The sequence below is a fragment of the Anser anser genome, assembly GCF_964211835.1.
Source record: "Anser anser genome assembly, chromosome: 3".
NCBI classification, from domain to species: Eukaryota; Metazoa; Chordata; class Aves; order Anseriformes; family Anatidae; genus Anser; species Anser anser.
The window spans coordinates 99,320,938-99,341,708 of NC_139722.1; the positions used below are offsets into that span (position 1 = coordinate 99,320,938).

Sequence of the window (20,771 nt, forward strand, 5' to 3'; positions counted from 1 at the left end):
CATTTATTATAAAGGGTGCCTGGATGACTAGCACTGACTATGTACTTAACCTTTCAAACAGCTAGATTTATCCAGGATGAACGTCCTCCCAAGCCATTAGGAGGAAACTGCCCCAGCAAACAGATTCCCCCAGGCACCCAGCACAGAACCTCCTGCAGCAGCTGGAGCTTCTGGCAACAGCCAGACAGGACAAGTTGAACTCAGCACAGCCATTTCTATATCTGTTAAGTGCCTCTCTATTGAGGATATATCTTATTTTCTCTCTCTGCTTCTCCTCAGACATCCATATACTTCCTTTGTTCTTCCTAAACTTGCTCGCTCTTCAGCTTTTCAACTTTCCACTCTTCCAATTCATTCTGCTCCTGTGTGCTTTCAAGAGCATTGTTCCTCCTAAACATACTTGACATTTGAACAGGCCTTTCTAAAATCAGAATTTCCTTTCTGCCTACCTACCACTATTAATGCTCACTCCTCTGCTAACTCTACTCAAACTACCGGAACATTAGAACAAAGAAGTGAATAAAGTGGTATAGCGAAGGGGGACACCTCTCCCCTTTATTAATAAACCTCTTCATATCCTAGAGTAGATTTCATATCTCTTTTCATGCTAGTACCAGCACCTAGTCCATATTTTTTACTACCAAGATTATGGTGCTGCCAAAACAGTGATAAATATCAACTAACTCTTCTCAAGAAATTAACTTCTAAATTTCATCTCTTAAAAATAATAATTCTTCAAAATCCTCTAATGACTATTAGAGTAGGAGAAGCTATGAAAAATGAAATATGGCTGAAGCAGTTTCAAAGTACCCTATCACATACAACTTTCTTGCATTTCATAATCACAAGGTAAAAGTTTTTCCTCACTCTGAATTATGAAAACTTATCTAATCCTTTGGTATTGAAATTCTTCTCATGTGCTGAACAACTAGTACTACCAAAAAGGTAGTAGCAGTACTACTATATCTACTACTTTTGCCCAGGCAAAGCAATTTAGCCTCAGTAGGTAACCTGAGCACAAGATCATAACATAGGTCAAGATTTTTATTACTATGTGGCCTAGCTAAAATAACTGAAATAAATATGCACATGCTATTGGTTTTCTAACCTGTAGCTAATGGTATTAAATATACGTGCGTTTGCATCTGTTCCATTGTTTCCATGCACAGAATGTGAAGGTGGAAGTACACAATATTTTTAGTGCTGCACATACAAGAAACAGGCCATTCATTTAATTTAATTTCAGAATTGCAGCTATTCCTTATAAGCTTTAACAGAGCGGATAATTCAGCTAGAGCATCCCAATAGTAAAGCCACAAGACAAACACGCATCCCAGAGACAGAATATGGGAGAAAAGAGAGCATACCGACTATCAGACTCTTGCCAGAAGAGCAGAAACTCTGCATTATTTCACATTTGTAAAAATCTTTCCTTCAGGCATTCACGGCTTCCATGACACGTTTCCAACAGTCTGCTCTAAAACAGAGGGCCACTTTACTACTCCATGTGAAGTTTGTTGTAAAATGCTATACTTCTGTTCAAAGCTTACTAGAAGTTACACTGGCTTTCTAAGGATTCTGTATACTACATGTACAGAATGTACTGAATATATGTATTGTATTTCTAATACTCTAAGTTGAAATAGAACATGAAACACAATAATAGTTGCAAGAGACCCTACAATAAACTGATTTAAGTTCAGCTTGGCTATACCCATTCTACGTAGAAACATTAAAACTAAGAGGTGAATGTATAAAAATCAAGTAGTAACACATTTGCAAAATCAGGAAGAAAATCCCAAGTTTCAGCCACTCTCAAATCACTGCTTATGATAGGTGGATTTTTGTCAGAAAACTTAGTTACAGCTAAATCATTTCAGTAAGGTTACATTGTGTAGATGAACCCATCAGAATGTGCATCTGTTCAGACAAGTCAGTAATTCCACCCAATTAATTTTTGTTGTTGCCACCAGAAGTGCTAGTTTACCCTAGCTATCACTTCCTCATGGCCTACATGAAGTCAGCTGGTCTTATTCTAATTGCCACTTAACCCCAAGTAACATAGAAGGAAAAACACACAAGCAACAAAACCTGAGATTACTCCAGCAAACACCACGACTGGCACCCTGTGCCAACCATGGGGATCTCATTCTGAACTGATGAAGCAGTCCCTGGACACCCGTGACTGACTGCTGAAACACCAGGGGTGATTGACAACTCCAACAGATTTTCACAGGTTATTGTATCGACAGCACAACACAGAATAATCAGTCTTAGAATGCTTTCAGTCACCTCCAGCTTCTCCCATGGATGGGAAACCACAGATTAATATTTCACTTGTCAAAGACTAAGTCTGCATGCTAATTTTTAAATCAGACTATTGCCATCCTGTCCCAAGACCTACTCAAATATTCTTCCTAAAAGTATTTTTGACAGAACTTAAGCTGCTTACAAGATCTAATTTCCCTTAAAAACCAGGGAATCCCATTTTGTACATTTAAGATACTAAAAACCCATCCAAAAAGCACACAAACTTTGTTTTTTTTATTAATTACAAGTATCAAAGCTTAGATTTATACATTTATTCCAAAGAACTGAGACACCTTTTTAACAAAGCAGCAACCTGTATTACAGTACGAATAGTGTCACTGTCTCCTTTTAGTAAATAGTTTCATTTCACCAGGGCAAGTTTTACTGTAACTCTTTCTCCCCTCTCCAAGCTTTCCCCTTCCATAACACTATGGAAATTCAACCTCTTGCTGTGAGAGGGCTTTGACAAACTGGCATGTGGCCAACTTGCAACTGATACTACAGTTTAAATACCTTCCCAGCAAAGTTGCATAAACTTCAAAATACTCTGGGATCAGTCATTAAAATGTTTTTGTTTCAGTTACAACACTAATGAAAACCAAATGTCTAAATTTATTTTAGCTAGCTTAACGGTCTAGGGGCTTTGCTCAAGAGAATCAACCCTCATTTACCCAACTGAATAGATTAGTCACAACATCATACAGCAATACGGATAATACTTTCAAAAGATTTAATTATAAGTGTTTCAGCCACAGATTTAATTAAGGAGACCCAATTAATTGTCTCAATTTGATTCTTTTCTAAAGTCTTCAATTACAGTGCATCTCAAACTGTGCATTTTAGCTGCAGGTTTACAAGGTTCCATTTGCAAACAGATTCAAGACCCAACGCTAATGCTACTCTACAGCATAAGCTCTTGCAAACTGCATGGATTTATCTGTCCAAATTGGGTACACGATAACAGATTCTGCCTGAAATTTAAGCTTTCCCAAAGTCTTTGCCTGTAAAACTCAATGCAGTGAAGTCTTTTGTTAAGTGTATCTGTATATTGACATACATGACACATTGAACAAGCAGGAATATTCTGGGTGGGAAATGGAGAATACGAAATGAAATGCTTTGTACAAGCTTTTCACCTGCGAGTCATGACATTCTGCTGCTGGTTCAATCTCTACCCTCTATAGTTAGGCCAACAAGTTAACGTTGTTTTAATACAGGCTTCACAACCAATGACAAACTGATGCTTCGGCAACGTTTTCCCCGCAAATTCACTTTAGAATACTTGGTACGTAATTCTCTCCAAAGCAAACAATATCAGAGTTCCATTAAAACAAAACCAACATATGCTGACAAGTATCTTTCAAAAGGTCTGAAAACGCAGAAAAAAAGTTTTCAATGACAACGCTATCGACCATCATCAGCATCTCAAGATATTTACATGTGCCACTGGTTTGCAACTAGCATTCAAACCATTCAACCACACAATTAGCGACAGCTGCTAAAAAGCCCAAAACATCAGGGAAAAGAAATGAAAGTTTAACAGCAAGGTTGAATTGAGGAAAGACAGAGTCTCTTGCTAAATATGAGGCATTACGATACATCCCTAGAAAGAATACCTGCCTCCCAGCGCCCTACCCAAGCTTCCAGAAGGCTGCTACATCCTGTCTCTACAGACAGGGAACTCTGAACTAAAGTTTTAATCCTAGCCTATTCTTTGGGACCAACTTCTCAAAAACCAATCTACTGAACATCAATCCACGTTCATCCCCTTCTGTAGTAAAATAATCACATCAAAGGCAGATTATAGAGCACCAGCAATACTGAAGAATTAAGTCTCAAATTCAGAATAGTAACGCTGAATTTTATGCCTCATAGAAAAAGCCTATTTTTCACACAAGAAATCATTTATAAACACAATGTGAGAAGGGAAAAAAGGGTAACAATTAAGCCTTCCCCAGTGAAGTAGAACTCAATACTTTCCACAGATTTGACATTCTCATTTTACCTCTTTACCTCCTTCAGTAGTTGGTTCAAAGTATGTCGTACCACTTGAGCTGCTCCACAACGGTAATATGGAGAGAAGTCCAGCTTAGGAACAAGGTGGCTGCTCAACTTCCTTCATATCGACACCGTCACAGGAGCTGTCATCCCTTTGCAATAAGAAAGGAACATTGAGTTAGTATTTCATATTTTTTCCCTGACTGTGCATCTGAGGCTTCTCACCACACATTAAAGGAAATCTGAAAACATTTAATAGACATTGCTCCATGAATATTCAGGATCACAGAATCGTAGGGGTTGGAAGGGACCTCCAGAGATCATCGGGTCCAACCCCTCACCAAAGCAGGTTCCCTAGAGCAGGTTGCCCAGGTAGGCATCCAGACAGGCCTTGAATATCTCCAGAGACGGAGACTCCACAACCTCCCTGGGCAGCCTGTTCCAGTGCTCCCTCACCCTCACCGTGAAGAGGTTCTTTTGTACATTGGTGCAGAACTTCCTGTGCTCCATTTTGTGGCCATTGACCCTTGTCCTGTCCCCACAAACCACTGAAAAGAGGTTGGCCAAATCCCTCTGTCTCCCACACTTAAGGTATTTGTAAACATTACTAAGATCCCCTCTCAGTCTTCTCTTCTCAAGGCTGAAGACGATCTTGATGGCTGGTAGCATTAGCTCTGGAAGCTAGCCAGCTGTTGGGTCTGGCCAAGAGGACTGATGCAAAATGAGGTAATCCAACAGATGTACGTAGCTCTTTGGGTTTTCTTCCCGTCACTAGCCCAAGTGGCTTTTCTCACTATAGCACTATTTCCAGGTATCGAAGACAGACATATGGGATGATCCAAAAAAAAAAGACGACACATCTAGAAATCTACTTGGAAAAGAGGCTTGAAATTGAACTGCCAAAGAAGCAAACTAACCCAAGAGCATTTGGTCACTGATGATTAGCAGCAGATAGCTGATATTGCTGAGCTACAACTTAGCATCATGAAATAAGCATGGACTGCACAAAGCATAAATCTCCTATTTTAAAACATCTTGCTGAATTGAATGAATTTGAATGAAAATGCAAAGCCGGGAAGCTGCATTTCTCAGTAATTCCAATTATTACTCTAGTACCTTCAATTAATCCTATACATGTAATAATGGCTCTTTCAATTTATGTTCACTTTCTTCCCAAAGAAGCAGAACTTTGTCCAAGCAAACTGGACTACATTTTGCCTCACTGCTCTATGAAATAAAGTTTTCCCCACGCACTAGTGACTGGATGTTTGGCTAAGAGAAGAACTGTACTAGGCATGGGAAGCAATTGGTACCCAGCACTGTGCTACACTTGTGACGAGAGATCATGCCCAAGCTTATCCCTGTAAACAAACTTTCCTTTGCCTATGAAGAGGGATGGGACAAAGCCATCACAACAGTGGAGTTCCAGAATGATATGTTTATCTTGACATGCACACAGGGCTCAATTTTACCAAGAAAACTGCAGTTAATTATTTGCCTCATTAACATAGTCAACGATCTTTTATGGGGCTGCTTCTTTAATATGTTTTTCTTCCTTATTCTTCTTTCACTTTTCACATAAGGACATTCACCTTTTCCACTATGTTGCCTCTTGACATTTGGCTTCTCTTTCAGCTTCTTCTGACAAGGAAACTAACCATGTGTCCTGTAGGAGTTGTTAGCCTTGTCCTTAAGGACTGTACAGCTTAGAGTAAGACAGCAGTATTTAGTCTACTTGTATCTTCACTATAACAAAGATGAGGTTTAATTCCTTCAGCTTTCAAACATATCTCCTTATGTCTCATCCAGCGTGACCTGGGAGATGAGCAAGTTACCATTTGACTCCTTTGTTAAACGTGCACTTTTCTTAGTGGGTACGCAATAGCAGGGTCTGGCAGGCTGTGCAGGTAGTTTGCATGGGCTTGAAAGTCAGCACACCATTCTCTGAATCAAGATTTGAGTGCTTGCATGAACACATTCATCTCTGTCATACTTATTTTGGAAGAGGAGAAAAGTAAAGTGGGAGTTAGGAAGAAGCTAAGCAGATGGTTTAAAAGGCAAAGAATAGACCCGAAACATACTTTGAGTGTTGTGTTATGCAAGAAGGCTCTCCCAGGCATTTAATCTACGCATGCAGCAGATTTATGGTTTAATTTTCTTGTTATGCCAGCTGTTAGCCAGGCAGAAGTCACCACCCCCTTTTCCCAGATCACAGGAAAACTCAGGCCTTCCCTTGCTTCATGAAGATGCATAAAGCCCAGCAGGTTTTGCAGTGACAATGCTGCATTCCTTGATTCCTGGGCTCTGCACGTATATTGTCTATATATTTAAATACTAATTGACATGCCTCCAAAGTACTGCAGGGCACACAACTACACTTATTTTACTGCAGAGCAAAGAAGCAACCTAGACACACACCTGGACAACTAAAAAGCTAGTACAAAATGAAGATACACATGTGGACACCTCTGCATTAACTCATTCCAGAGTGAACTTAATCTATTTTTCAAGTAGACAGAACTTACGTTCACCATCCAGTTAACTCCCAATGAGAACAGCATCATTTGGACACAGAACACTAATTTGAGAACAGCTAGCATGAACCTTCTCTCCTTCATTCCTCTGTAAACAAACATTAAGATCCTGACATATCCATGGCAACTTGTGCTGTGGAAACCAGACTTCAACATAACCTTTTAAAAAATGATGCCAGTTCTTTCACACACAATACACTGAAGGAATTATAAACCCCGTAGGGTGACACTGTAATAATAAATTTGAATGTAAATGTCAGCGGAGACCTAACTTAAAACCCACACCTGCAGAAAGAAGCCCACAGGGATTTCAGTCTGATGCTACCAGTTTAAAAAAAAGCTATTTCATTGCCCTAAAGACCCCACACACCCTCTCATTCTTCAACACTACTGGTTTGTCTAAGTAGCATTAAGTCGTACCAGCATGCCCCCAAGTCTCTTAAGAGAGTTCAAATTTTAAAAACATCCATAGGAAGGTTTTATTGCTACAAGTCGCATCAGTTTATACAGATGCGACCTCTTCACCAAAGAAGGCTAGGCAATGTAATAGAACTGGGATTCCAATAAGACTCAAATTCTGTAAGCTTTCTGTACCCTTATAAATCTTGAATGAAATCAAGCAACTGTGCCATACAGTTGAACTCTTTGACAAAGGACCTATCTTTAGCAGTAGTGGGGAAGAACAGAGCAAAAGAAGAAAACAGGCAGGATTTTTCCATATACAAAGATTAGGGGAAATGTGAACAGTAACTCTGTGATAGATATTTTTAAGCTACTGGAATTTTAACCAGTTCTTCTTGAACCCGAAGACACCATAACAGATGAATTCAAACAACTTAAGAATCCAAGAATGAAAAAAAACCTTGAGCTCACATACTAGCTTTTAATGCAAAGAGATATGTATCTGAAGAATTTTCATACCTGTAGTTACAGAGAAAAATTAATCCTTAGAGCATTACATTCTTTGTGTGGAAAGCAAGGCCAAGAATTAAACATGCCCTTCAGCAAATCATAACTCAATGCCATATCTAAGATGAAGATGCCGATGCTGACAGTTCTGTCTCCTATGCCCCAATTCCTGGTGCCAGGCTGCACTGCCCCTTATTTGTGCATCATAATTGCTAGTCCCAAGAAGAAGTGCATGCAAGATAGAGGCTGGCATCTGCTAATGAGGGAATGTTTTGTTTTATAGCTCAATTTTAACTGAGTAATGCAGCCTGAAATCTGAGTTTGGGATCAAACTTACCATGGGGTTTGATGAGTGTAATTTCTGCCTTATCCCCAAAATTCTGTATGAAGTTGAAGACATTTTTCTGGAAGTTTTTAGCCACTGGTATACGCACTTAGCATATCAATTCAATATTTACAGTCATGAAGTGGAACTGAGCCAGAAGATACATAAAAGTATTTTCCCCATTATGCAATATTACTTTTCTTTGAAGGGTAGGGAGTAGAAATGAGGGAGTACAGATGTGCTATTTTGATAGCAAGACGCATTAGCACAAAATAAGAAAATGATTAATATGGACCCAATGCTATTAACTGCTTGGATACCTTTTTAATTTGTATGGCCTAGCTTTCTAGAAACTAGCCAGGATTTTCTAGTGCTATAAAGGTTGGAAAAAGTTCAATAAATCAGCTAATCCATGCTCTCAAAACTGGATTAGGAAAGTATGGTCTAGACATAGTTAATCCACGCCTCAAAAGGCACTCTACAAATGGAAATACCATAGCCTCCTGTACCAATCCATTCCAATGATTCACTTTTTTCCTAGTATCCATTTATACACCTTTGTTGCAGCTTAAACCCATTACTGATGATTCAATCTTTAGAATGACTATAGTGAGTACTTCCCTCTTTTTTTTTTTGATATCTCAGTTGAACACAACTCTTCCTTCTCCCTATACCCTTCTGTTATAGAAAAGAAACTGTTCTAATTTTTAACAGAAAATATTTTTCAAGACTCTTCTCTTTACTTGCTTCTATACTCTAGAAGTAATCAAGCTTTTCCTGAGGTAAAGTGCCTAAACCTTAAGTAAAGGACTGTCACATCATTTATAGGGTTATCCTGCTTGTGTTTTTCAGTATATCTGGCTTTACTTGAAACATTTATGTTAACAAAAGCACATCCAGTTTGACTGCAATATTCCCCATACCCTTTGCATAGAACTCATTCTTCCACTGTCTAGTTGTACGGAGATCATCAATAAGGACAAGATCCAAGGTTCTCTGTTTAATCTGAAAGGCATATTCTTCCCCAGACTACTTTTCAAGCTTCTTCAAATCATTCTGAACCCTAAATGGTTTCCAGTACACAGGCAGTGACCCCCAGCTCGGTATCATCTGCTGCTAAAGCTATACAGCCTTAACTTTTCACTTAAGTCAAAATTAGTGAGAGAACCCTGCAGAGACCATTCAGTCCAGACAACCTTCTGGTCTGACATTGATCCATGGAACTATTTAAAGTTTTTCCACCAACTTTATGGTACTTAGAGAAGCACCTCCCTGCTTTTTCATATAGGTAATATCATTAGAATAGCCTCATTAAACTCAAAACACATTAATGTCTCCCAAAGCCACAAGACTTGATAGCATATTAGGGAAGGAGATTTGACTGCTTGACAATTTGGTTTTGAGGAAATCCACATTTACGTTCATTTACCACCTTTGTACTCCCTCCCCGCCCCCCCCAAAAAAAAAACTACTTATAAAATAGTTCGTATTTATTCCTGCGTTTTCACAAATAGCCTCCCGTTCCCTGGTAGTTCTTGGCCATCTCCTCCGATGCAGGTACTTTCTTTTCTCTTTTTTTTTTTAACCCACCCCTCTTGAAGCAATTCCACCTGTTTATATGGAAACTAATACACCTCTGCAGCCAGAAACCAGGTGAAGCAAAATAACCTTGGCTGAATTTCTCCCCTTTTTCAGATAAGAAAAATAATGGAAAACACAAAACTGCTCATCTGAGGAAAGTTCATACTTCTGTTTCTGAAGAAAGGTATAATTGCAGTTTATCCATGGTAAGCTTGTAGCAGGCCACTTCCTTATTACTCTTGCCATCAAATAAACTGCTCTAGAAGTACACTACCCCGTGCCCTTGAACTGCAGTAAACTGAAGATGATGTCCTGAGTATCAAATATGGCAAACAGACAGACAGCCCACAGAAGAACACTTTCTGAAGACAGGAACACCCTAGTGTAAATAGCTTAGTTTTAGGTGTTGTACAGAATAACGCCTTTATATCATGCTTCTCTATAATTTAACCACATTGACCTTTTAATCTTGATTTTAAAATTAACATGCCTTTACCTCTGTGTCAGAGCTATGACCTCAGCCAACATGTGCCCTTAAGCAAGTTTATAGTGAAAAATCTGTACTTCCATTACAGCATGAAAACACATTAAATGTATTTTTCTGGAGGAAAAGAAGTTCACCCAAGCTAACCTTTTCCAAAAAGGTTGCAAACAAATGATTTCTTCAAATACTTTCACCACTCAGCTCTGCTATTAGTTGTCTGCACCCTAATTTAGTAAACATCCAGCACCATCTTATATTCAAGTTATCAATAGTCCAGTCAGGTAAACTGGGAAAACAAAGCCGTATGTTAGATGGAAGTGATCTAACTGGTCACTAAGTAGTTCACAAATGCTAAATGACAAATTTTTGCCTCCTATTCTGGTTAAGCTGCACTGATTGCTCTTGTGTACATCTAACCACGTGTAGAGCTCATTCAACTTGTGAACCATAAAGATAACCAAAGCAAGTAATTTTTTGCCATCTTAGCAAATTGTGTGGTCTTCGGCCATGAGCCTATCAGCATCAAGAATCTGCAAAGAAGGAAGCAAAACCACATTTCTGGGATGCATGCTATGGCAGAAATTTCTGATTTGTACTTCCCAACAAGCGCTGTCATCACAACCTAGAGCATCACCTGCAGTAAGAGCACAGCTGTTGCATGTGGCAGCCATATCTACAACTACCTGACTTGCAAATTATAGGTCAGAGTCACAGCAAGCTAGTCTATACAAGTCTTAAGTTCACTGAAATACAAGATAGCAAGGAGAAAGAAGAACTTACGCAATAGAACAAAGTGGCTGAATCAGTTCCCACCACCCACCCTGTCCTGCCCCCTCTAATAGACACAGGTGCTGCCTTTTGCCTATGTTTTATCAGAGACTATCCAGTAGCAGCTCATACATAAATGAATACTTATTAAGAACTACCAACATAAATATTTACTTTGTTCAGTCTTTTTGCTTACTATTAATTGTTTTCTACTCTGCCCTGGCCATTCTAATTAGTTAGAGCTGTAATGCAATGAATAAAGTTTGTAACAAAAATATGAATACATATTCCCAGTGAAGGCAAAAGAGATACCACAGAATATTCTCTTAACAGCATTCACAGAAACAGCTTGCATTAAGCCTTGAAGCGCAAAGCAGCATATTCATTTTGGGCTATCATTCAGACCCACTATTACCAGTTTGCTACATTTCAACTCAACCTCTGACACTAAGGTAGTGACTGCCTGCCTATCGCTTCTCTCAGAGGGAGAGGGCAGTACTGAAAGGTAGGGTAGACAAGCTGGAGCTCAATTTTTGGGGGGCCTCAAAAATAGGAAGAAGCCTCAGTATCTCACAATCCCATTATTACAGCTTCAAGTTATGTTCTTCACAGATTTAGCAGCCTAAGTTATAAATGCAGCAAGGAACTTGGAACAGTATATTCAAATAGCCTTTGGGTGCTAGAGGAAAAGATGCCAATTTAATAATAAAACAAAAATATGTTTGGCACAAGCAAATAGAAGCTAGCCTCTCCTGCGTAGATAAAGAAAAAAGTTAATTTATTTCTGAAAGTCAATATCTCTGTATGCGTATATTATCAGTAAAGCTGAGACAGAAGGTAGAGCTTCTGCAAAGTAAGAGATTTTGAAAAGCTAAGGAGGACCAAGTCCCCACAGCCATCTACCTTCTTTACACCTCGGTAATGAAAATCTGTTTCCAAAAAACTGTTTTAAAACCCCTCTGTTTCACCATAAAGCACTTGGGTTTGTACAGCTTAGCATTCAAGGCAATAACAAACAGCCACGTGACCCTCTTGTGGAAAGGCCACGGAAAAAAAAAAATCTGCCTGGAGTTTGTGTTGGCTAGGCAAATCAATATACTTAGTCATAACTCAACAGCACTACTTACAAAGCGAGTAATTGTTTTCCCACTGATGCCATCTCTACCACTTTCAGACAGAGAACAAGTTGCCAAAGTCCTGCGTTCACAGGGATCTTAAACTGGCTTGGCCTCGCAGCAGATTAAGCAGAGAAAGACAGCTCACTGATGCAGCCGGTCAGCAGATGTCCTGGAAAGAGAGTTACAGGGCCTGGCCAGCCACTACACTGCCTTCTTCACCAGCCCTTATGTATAAACATCACCCAATGATATATTTGCTAATACTATATTGTTCTTAATGCAAATTCTCCTCCCCCCCCCCCCCCGTAAACTTTCACTGTCAAAAACTTACATGACGACTAATTCAGGCCTACAAAACTTGCATTTTTAGGACCTCAGACTTCACTTTTGTAAAAGTGATTTCTAACCTACGTTAATAGTTCTAGTTTTAATTGCTCTTAATTCTATTATGTTTTTATAAGGGTATCAGCATGACATACATTTCACATGATTTAACTTCAAAGAGTTAAGATTAAGTTACTGAATTCTTGCAATACCTGCTGGAGGTTTTTTTTTATGGTATTAAAGAAACTATTGACAATAAGTGAGAACACATGTTTCAGACTAGGGTAAAGTTTATTCCAAGAGGAAAAACTCCCTTCAGCTTTATATAATTATTTAAAACAGCATACATATTAAAATATTTTAACTTACGTATTCGAACTATGTGACACAGCACTATGAAATTTTCTAAGCTCAAAACATCATAACCACAAGAATCTTTAATTAATTACTCTTAGTTCTCAAAATCCCCCTCCTTCCTTCCACCCAAAGGTAACTGCACTTCATCAAGTTCTTGTTCAACTCTAAGAACTGTTGCCCAATGTGGGTGTTTCAATATTAACTATTTCTACCTTCAGAAATGGCTCCCATCAGCCACATCGCTGAGGAAAGTAACTACTTTCAGACAACAGAAACATGAAAAATCTTAAGACTTTTGGGCTCACTTTAAGTCTTCACTATCTTCAGAGATAAATTATCTTCATTCCCATCTGTAGGCAACAAGCACCCACAATATCTTACAGTTAACAGCAATGTGTGTAACACAGAAGAGCACAGATGAGGCCCCACAAAAAAATGCTTCAGTTCCAGCACTCCCTGCAGCACAACTGAAATCTGAGCTGCATCATTCCACTCACATTCCAGGTAGAATAGATTTTATGTTTACAAAATACATCTTCTCTAATCTCACTACTGATGCTCCATCCTGTATATAAATATTTAATCAGACAGGCACTTCACAAAAGGCAGCTTGAACACATAACAGTGGAAAACGCATCTTCCCTAAGTTAAAAATGTAAAAAAATGTGTATGTTACACATACAGTTAAACACGACACTGGTTCAGAAGTCTTAAAGAGACATATGCATGGAAAGAATCAATTTCTTACATTAGTCATTATTTCCAAAATATTTTTAAAGAACACTAATTGATTAAACAAGTGCAAGTCAGAAGATGATTATATTGCACTTGAACATTCAAACTTGAAGTCATGCTCATCAATTCTCTTCAAATGCTCAGGAAAATAGCAAACAATTTTGAAAAGCAAGCAACAAGCACAGTATTAGTTGTAGCAATATGACTTACTGCCTTTGAGATTTACTCCTTGCTCCAGCTCCAATAGGCACACTTTATGCTTTCATAAGGATGGCAGCGGCATAGAGAAGTATCGGGAAGTCTAAAACAGAAGACTGTTTACAGCCCTTGACCAACCTTAGTCACATAAAGGTAAAAGATAAGAATCTCTGGCCCTCCAAAGCTTTAATTCTGTAACAATGCAGAAATAACAGTAGTTCAATTCCTGAACGCCATGGCTCTGCACAAGAAGGCACTATTGCTTTGAATGCACGCTTGATCTTGGAAAGTAAACGTTTTCAGATGACAAGGAATACATTTCCTCCTATTAAAGCTAGGACCAGCTCATTACCATTTATCTGCATGTCAAGATCATTAACAAGGAGAGACTACAGAAGAATAAAACACAGTATCCATCTGCTAATAGTTATGGCTTAATTCAGTCATTTTTATTAATTCATGCTACAAAGCACAAGAATTATGTTGTGCTAGAGACAGCACAAGAATGGTTTTATCATGCTGTGTTTGCCTGTTTCTACAAAAACAAGTTGGTGCTACAGATTAAGATACACAGCAAGACCTTTCTTCAGAGACTTGAAAACAGAAGGCTAACATAATTTCCAGACATGGGCTGAGTCCACCAGATCGCAAGTTTTTCCACCTTTACCAAAGAAAGATGTGGAGGGAGGAATAAGAAAAGGGGGGCAGAAAGCATTTCATTCTCAGCTTTTGGAAGCTGAGCACACTGCAGCTACCGCTTCAGGCTCCGCACCACCAAGGACACCCCGCTCCAGGGGTACCCGCACAGTTCCTCTCACCCTGGGCCACACATTGCGTGCTGTCTCTATGCCACAAGGCCCCCAGGTCCACACCTCAGCACTCCAGTTTCCCCTCACAGCACCCAGCTCTGCATGCCCCTGTTCACACCTCCACCACCTTCCCCAAGACCAGGCACCTTACAGGCACCAGTTCTGGTGCCTCCCCCTCCTTTCAGATCTATTTCTACCTAACTTCAACTTTGCTGCCAATTGGTTACTCCTTGTGTCTCTCCTCAACGCCACCTTCCCTCCCCACAGACCTTTATTCCTCTGAGGTCTATGCTATCCCATATCACCAGCGGCAACTTTTAATCTCTTTTGATTCCACCCCCTCCATTCCCAACACCTTTCCTTGCTTTCCTCTGCCCAACTCATCCAGTTGGATTGCTTCTGCTTTTACATCTTATCCCTCCCAGTCCACCACCTGACACAGGCTCTCCTTCCCACAATCTCTCAGCCAGATTGGACCAGATGATCTTGGAGGTCTTTCCCAACCCTAATGGTTCTGTGACTTGTGTTAATATTGCACACTAGAGAATCTCTCACAGAGAAAGTTAAGCCACACAGATAGCAGAGGATACCCTTAAAAAAAAAAACACCTTTTACTGTTATAAAGTTTCTTCACACATAGCTCGTGTTTTCCTAACCAGGGCATCTTCCTTGTCATTCCAGTTTTCACCAAGTCAGATGGATCGCGTTCTTTGATGCCTAGAACATTTCTCAAAAAACTCTTGATTTGTCAAATTTGGTGTTTCAAAAGTTACTTGATAGATAAATGCACACCTTTGACTACTGCAATACTCAAAAATCAAGATTCGGATGGAAATTTCACTTGCTGTTCTACCAACAAGAAGACATGCAACAGCAGCATCAGTGTATTAAACCTTATTAAAAAGAGAGCCCTGTAGAAAGGTAAGTTACTGTAACAGAGCTTTCATTTTTACAGTAAAGCTAAAAAATATTTTGTTTATAACAAGACATCAATCCGTCAATAGCTATTTTTATTAAAAACCTCTGCATCAAGCAAGCAGGAGTTGAAAGTTTTGGCTATTTTAGCATTATGGTCTCACTGAGCATATGATTTAGAGGCTACAGTCCACTCTCTCACACCAAGCAGTAAAAGCAACCTGCTTTTTTAGGACATAAGAAAAATCACTTTTTTCCTCCTTAAATCAGAAAGAGCATTTTCACACCTTCCAGGAGTGTTTAATTTTTGTTGCACTTCACACCAAGGCACAGCTGACTTTGTAAAAGCTGCTCACAGGAAGCCACACTAAACTCAGAAATACCATATGGTCACTGAACAAGAAAATAGCCATGGTTACAAAACCAAATTAATTCCATTGATCACTTTGAAGAGAGATAGCAGCATGCTTGCTAATTATCTAAGGTGCTTATTATGTATTTCAAAGTTTGAAAGTAATTCTATACTTCTACCAAAGCTAATAAATCAGTCATCTCTGTTAAAGGCTTAGAGGAAAAGTAAAGCTTACTGCTCAAATCTATGGTTAACATATGAGAAACATTACTATGAAAGCCATTCAAAAGTCTCCTCATGGGAAAGGGTAACATTATGAGAACTAAGTGTTTTCACATGTTCTTTTTACCTTTGTTCTTTTATAGTCTTATTTTTCACCTCTTCTGTGAGAAGATTTTTTTGGAGGCTACTAAGCTGAATTCCATCTCTTTCTTCTCAGGGCCCTTTGGGACTGCTCTCCCCCTATCAACATCTTTTGTTCCTGCTACAGTAATGCTCTGATCAGTCAAAAACAGCTTCACGTGGCTTTCTCCAACAGAATCAGGACTTGGTAACAGTAGCAGATTCAGAAAGAAGAGGTAAGGGAAAAAGAAAAGCCAGTTAAAGAAAAAAAAACTACTTTCTCAGCAATGCTTTAAAATTAAGAACAAGCAAGCTTCCTCCTGAAGTCATGTCTCATCAACTAATTAGCCAGAAAAGGCAAAGTCACTGGTGTACACGCAGGAAAGCCCAAACCAGCACGACTCTCCTCCAGGCTCAGAGCAGGTGAACAACCACTGGTGGTTTATCAAATTATAACGCAGAAACAGCCTTAAATCTGCTCTAGTGATTTTCAAAAGCAGATTAAAAAAAAGAAAAACCCAACGGCCGCATTTTACTTCCTACGTACAGACAATGGCCCCAAAAGGGAAAAAAGCTTCCTGATTTATGCTATAGAGTCTCAGATCCTAATGTGGTCTTCCATATTTTGCACCACTACAGTATCAGGCCCTCATTTCAACATCCACCTGCTTTTAACTGATGCAACACGTTTAAGCTTTCAGCCTCAAAATAACAGTATTCTCAAATTAGGGTATTATATTACTACAGGATATTGCTCACTTCACTGTAAAGCAGGATATCTTCCTGTACAATTCAGGTTTGCCTTTTACTTAATGATTTCTAAAATACCTAATAAAACAGCCATGGCATACATTTTTGTCCCTAAACAGAATGCTTGGGGCAAAGGCTGCTGTGTTGGGTAAGCTTCCAGTTTAATGTTAAGTAAAGCATTAAGTTGGTTTTTTTTTTTTTTTGGTGGTGGTGGTTAAACTTATTAATTTGTATCTCAGTTCATGTGTACCTTCAGCAATCAGCACTGCATCTTCTAAATACTAGCTGCAGCTGCTAGGAGCTGCTGGAAAACTAAAGTAACACAAGTTATTATATATTTTCCTTTGAGTAAACGTTTATAAACATTATTTGTTACAGACAACAATTTAGTTACCACAAACTTAAGTAGTCGCAGCAAAAGCCTATAAATGCTAATATTTAAAGTATCTATATTTTTCTAATAAACATTTCCCCGCTGCAAAGACAAGTTATCCCCCTTGTTTGTTTCACACTTGATCTCTTCCACAACTGCAGGCTGGCTGCTTCTGGCTCCTGTCCCTTTGGCCAGTTAGGAATTCTCTCTCAAAAAGATCCTGCGTCCTCACCTGTCCCAACTTTTTCCTTGCCCCCTTCTTCTCTTGCAGTTCTACCAGTCCACACGTTTAAATCTGAGCACGTTTAATAACAAGCCCATTGATAATTTGGATGCACTAGGATCCTAAATGCCTCGTTACTGTTTTACAGGTTTGTAACAGGAGCTCTTTTGTTCATTTGTCAAAGCCGGCAGCTCTACAGCTGTTCAACAGGCTACTGGAAATTCTGATCAGATAGCCTTTGTTCACTTAAAACACGCACGCCCTACAGACGCACGCCTCAAGTAACTACAGCTAACTCTTCCTCCCGCTCCTGAAGAGAATCGGCTTTACCGGCTGCCCGAGGACAGACCGAGGGCGGCGGGAGCCGCCGGCGCCCCCGCAGCCGGCTGCGCTGACGCGGCCGTTACCGGCACCGCCCCGGCGGGCTCCCCTCCCTCCGCGCTGAGGGGAGAGGGCGGCGGCGCCTACCTGTGGGCTGCCCGCGGCGGGGTCCCCGAGGCGGCCGCGGCCGCCCCCGCCTGAGCCCGGTGTCGCGGCAGGAAGCGAGGGGGATCCGCGGCGTCTCCGCCGTGGCGCAGTTACCATGGGACGGACGGAAGTCACCGCCAGCGGGGCGGGCACGGGGCGGGGAGCCATGTTGAGCGCGGCGGCTGCCGGTCGCCATCTTGAGTGCGGCGCGGGGCGCGCTGAGGGGAGGGAGCTGACGCCCTCGACAGTTTGGGGTTCGCGGCGACCCAAGGAAAAAATAAAAAATAATAAAAAAAAAATAGGCCGCGAGTCTATCAGTTCATAGGCTGCCCTCAAGTACTTACCCAATACCTATAAAAATGAAGGAACATGGTTCTGAAGCAAAAGCCTGACGTGAGTTTTTCTGTCGGAGCGGCAAGCGTAAAGGCCCAAATAGGAACAGTGTGCCACAAGGTGCGCGTAAATGGGTGTTTTCTAATATTCTCCCAAGAAAGGGTATTTCAGTGTGCTATAACATTCACAGTTTTAAGCAGAGATCTAAACAGATGGAAAGTCATACCAGGGGTTAAAAGAATGCTTTTTCAGTAAGAAAATTACCACGAGGAAAAGAATGTAATTTTACCATCTGAAGACATGGGATTTTCCTGAAGAATTTCAAGTAAAGAGATGAGACCAAGTCTCTCAGACTGGGGTTGGTCTCAGAGGGACCTTCACACCAGGGTGAGACAGGGAACATGTCAGAGATATTGGGAAGAGCAGGAATAGAAAAGCCATGATGAGGACTCTTGGTTAGCTTGGGCAACCCTTGGTCATGGATCCAGCAGCCAAATCCCCAACAATCCCAGGGCTGTTTCCTTCCAGATATAACTCATCTTCACAAATCCCTTCTCTGCCCACCACAATGGGGCCTGAAGAGTCACATTGTATGTACTCTTTCAAAAGCAACAACAACAACAAACAAACAAACAAACAAACCAACAAACAACAAAAACACACACAAACACCACCTAGTAGTGTATATGAAATTACACATAGCAAGGAGCATCTGGATAAACAAATCAAGTGCTGAAATCCCAGGAAAAGCTTGCCACAGTCATAATTGTGCTGCCTTGCACATGTGTGTTAGTTTTTAATTGCATGATCATGCCCTGTTTCGTCCAAAAGCATCTTTGCCTCATTTAGCACACAGAATGGGCCAAAATACAGTTCCATTGTTACTCGCAGACATGGTATTGCCTAACCTTTGAGGGCTTACTATTGCAGTTGATGTAAAACTACATATTCATGATTTTTAAGACCAGAACAAAATACTAGAAAATCTGCAGTGATCCCTTGCACACGACAGGCTGCTAGGTTTTAATCCCTTTGTGAGAATAATTGGTTCTTTAAAGGTCACTCTGAAGCATGTGAAACACCCAGGGTTTGGGAGTCAGGGTTGGCAGCCTGAGTCAGAGACACTGATTCCCTCCCTCTCCCTCTTCACTCAACATGGTTTTTATTAAAGGCTCATTATAATTCTGCATTCTGGCTCAGATTTCATCCTAAATGCCAGCAACATCTGCTGTATCAGCCCAATAACTTGTGCTTGATCAGACAAAAAATGCTGTGAAAGTTGACATATTTAACTCTGTCAAGACTCAGACTTGAAGCAGCATGCCAGGAATGCAACAGTAAATGGGAAAGAGCAAGTGAATTTAAGAAGAGATCTTCCTGTGAAGCAGCAAGAACAAGTGGAAGAGTAGAGCTCAGCCCCTCCTGCTCCAGAGGGACCCTGCTGTCAGGTCTTGTCACTTAATACCACATTCTGGTACTTAATCTCTAATTGTGCTGATTTCTTCTCTAGGCTCAAGTGACTGACTACTCAGTCATCTGGTCTAATTCTGTAATTCATGTGACACCTTTTTTTGTTTTTTTTTTTTTTTTTTTTTACTCACAAAATATATCTACAGAATATTATTTACACCTCAGTGATCCTCCATTGAAGTACAGGAACCTCGAGAAATTAAAAAAATAAAATAAAATTTACAGTTCTCAGCTCCTGTCTTCCAGTGCCATCTAGTGTTCAACTTTGGAAAAGAAGTGACTAATGGGATTCCTCCTCGTCAGATCAATTTGCCATAACTAACATATTTTGGAAACTGAAAGATGGCTCTGATAGAAAGTATCATTATAAATTAATAACATATACATATATATCAATTTTATAAATGTATCTTTTCATATATTTATTTTATAGCATTACATTCGAACACAACTTTTATATAATTTAAAATCAATAACACGAATCATATCTATGTGTATATGTATATACATAGCTGTTATTTACTTCTGGTTATTCTGTTCTCGGTAACTAATTAAATCACTTCATCAAACAACGGTTGCAAAAGAGAAGAAAGGAAAAGAAAGGAGAACTGAGATAACCCTGCTTCATTTTCAGATCCCACCCAAAAAGGAGTAGCCATCCATCAAAACCCAGTAAAAAAATTACTTACAAAGTAAAATTGCAAAGCTTGGACTGACTGATCATTTAATGCATCTGCAAAAGGGAGTGAGGTGCTTTTTTGAAACAGGGAGACAAAAAATGAGGGATTATCCAGAGATCGTCTGTCTTTATTTTCTTATTATTCCTTGATATTTTTCTCAACACTGACATTTGGTTCTTATCTTCAACCTCCATCCATGATCAGTAGTTAAATAGTTCATAACCATTGAAAGCACCCTTGATCCCTCTTTACTATTAAATGCATAAACTTAGGAGAAGAACATGAGGATATTAAAAAGTCTGACCATGTTTCAATGAAGTAAGTGTTTATCAGGCAGTACAGATAATTCCCCCTTGAAAATCAAAGATTCTAAATTAAGATACAAATTCTAGGTGGAAAATACAATAAAAGGAAT

At 39.8% G+C, this 20,771-nt stretch overlaps 1 protein-coding gene across 2 annotated transcripts in view; it reads right to left on the minus strand.

Annotated features, from left to right (window-relative positions):
* The window catches only part of DISP1 (dispatched RND transporter family member 1), an 89,184-nt gene extending 71,155 nt beyond the window's left edge, over positions 1–18,029 (minus strand). The window contains exons 1-2 of one of the 2 annotated variants that reach the window (XM_083829120.1): positions 17,874–18,029; positions 4,324–4,460 (exon numbers count right to left, since the gene is read on the minus strand). The gene's annotated coding sequence lies outside the window, so the exon portion shown is untranslated. Of the gene's footprint in view, positions 1–4,315; positions 4,461–17,873 lie in introns of both variants that reach the window. The other variant, XM_083829121.1, reaches the window with a different exon arrangement.
* Between the last annotated feature and the right edge of the window lie 2,742 nt (positions 18,030–20,771).